The sequence below is a fragment of the Microtus ochrogaster genome, chromosome 5, assembly GCF_000317375.1.
Source record: "Microtus ochrogaster isolate Prairie Vole_2 chromosome 5, MicOch1.0, whole genome shotgun sequence".
Taxonomy (NCBI): Eukaryota; Metazoa; Chordata; class Mammalia; order Rodentia; family Cricetidae; genus Microtus; species Microtus ochrogaster.
Window position 1 is genome coordinate 92472993 of NC_022012.1, and position 1813 is coordinate 92474805.

The following is a 1813-nucleotide window of genomic DNA, read 5'->3' on the forward strand; positions in this document are numbered from 1 at the left end:
TGGAAGGACAGACGGACAGAGGGATGAATAGATAGAATGGTGGATGGATGGATGGATGGGTTGGTGGAAGGACAGGTGGATGGAGGGATAGAGAGAACAATGGACAGAAAGATGGATGGGTGGAAGGATGGGTGGAAGGGGAGGTGAACAGAGGGGTAGAGAGAATGATGAGTGGACAGATTGATGGATGGGTGGAAGGATGGGTGGACGGAGGGATAGACAGAACGATGGACGGATGGATGGGTGGGGACCGATGTCACAGATGTAGGAGGAATTGGCACAAAGGTCACATTTGGAGTCCATGTGCAGGCTTGAAGACAGAGCAGCAGGTGCCCCAGTGGACACTGCTCCTTGTCGCTATGGAACCCATTCTGGCTTTGACCACCTGGTTGTTTTATATATAATGTAGATGGGAAAAATGTTGAGCTTAGTTTCTATTTCAGAGAAATCTTTCAAGCATGGACACTACTTAAAACCACACTGAGACATCTCTGAACCACTTCAGAAGGTTCACGATCACAACATCAAACACCGTCAACTATTGATGATTCCAGAACTTCTGGGAGAGCTTTCGCTCCACACAACGAAGCTTGGCACAGCTCACATTTTCCTCTGACCCCATGACAAATCTCATTTCTCATGTCCGTAAGTTCTCAGTTTGATGTCTCAGGGCGCGAGAGCACCCACAGAGCCAGGATTGATTTTTGATCGTCTCATCTCTAGAAAGAAGCTGACCTCTAGAGAAACACGGACTGGATGGGCCTGGATTTAGCACCGTTGAATGATCAGAGACAAACAGCAGGACCTACATCCTGCAGGAGAAAGGGGCTCAGCTACAAATTAGAGCTTGATTCTCGGAGCCCCAAAAAGTCCCCTGTAAAACTCCAGGAGAGGCATAAGAACATCAAGTAGATGGTTTGCCTAAAGCAATCATTGCTCGGTTTTGAAGAAAAGATTTATCTTTTGATTAACAAGGGTAAATTTTAAACATTTTCACTTCCAAGTCAAAATTAAATTACATTGTTTTGATTTGTATTTCCACATATTAGAATTTTTCTCAAGGATTGGTATATAATTATTGGGAAGCAATTTTTGGTGAAGGTTTAGAACGTATTTTGAGTATGGCTCTCCACATATGTGTGTTTCTATGCGCACAAGGCCTTCAGGACCTCAGAAGATCTCTCCTTGCTCCTGTATGCTAATTCCTTCTCTGCTCATGCCTGCCGTGTGTGTGTGTGTGTGTGTGTGTGTGTGTGTGTGTGTAAGCCAGACAACCTCAGTTCCAGTCTTGTCTCTCACCAGGTGTTTGGGGCAAGATCTCTCTGTTGTTTGCTTCAGTTTATTCCAGGACAGCCGACCTACTAACTTCGGGGCTGTCCTGTCTCCATCTCACCAAAGGAGCAATGCTATTTCAGATGCATGCTTCCGTGCCCCACATGCGTCTGTGCCCCACATGCTCCCGTGTCATGCATGCCCCTATGTCTGGCTTCATGTAGGCTATAGAGCTCCAAACTCACACCCTCATGGTTGTGCAGCGAGCTCTTTATCCACTGAGACAACAACCAAATATCATGGCCACTGGATTTTCACAAAAGTGCAATAATTTGGCATATCTTGACTTCATGTCTGGTTTCTTTGGCTCAGTATCCTGGTTTCATCTGTCCTCATCACTCAACGCTATCTTATTGTGTGGCTATTCCAAATCTAAACCACCTTTCTCTTGTTTGTTGGGAGATGTCTGTTGCGGGAGGTCCTTCCGCTCCTCCAGCCTATAGCCGCTGAGATACCCGCCCATTGGGGCGTGGTCTCTCTC

At 46.3% G+C, this 1813-nt stretch overlaps 1 long non-coding RNA gene across 1 annotated transcript in view; it reads left to right on the forward strand.

The window, feature by feature from the left end:
* The window catches only part of LOC113456087, a 2161-nt gene extending 1287 nt beyond the window's left edge, over window positions 1-874 (forward strand). Inside the window, exons 2-3 of the long non-coding RNA XR_003376960.1 lie at window positions 444-645; window positions 724-874. This is a non-coding gene — a long non-coding RNA (uncharacterized LOC113456087). The remainder of the gene's footprint in view (window positions 1-443; window positions 646-723) is intronic.
* The last annotated feature ends 939 nt before the right edge of the window (window positions 875-1813 follow it).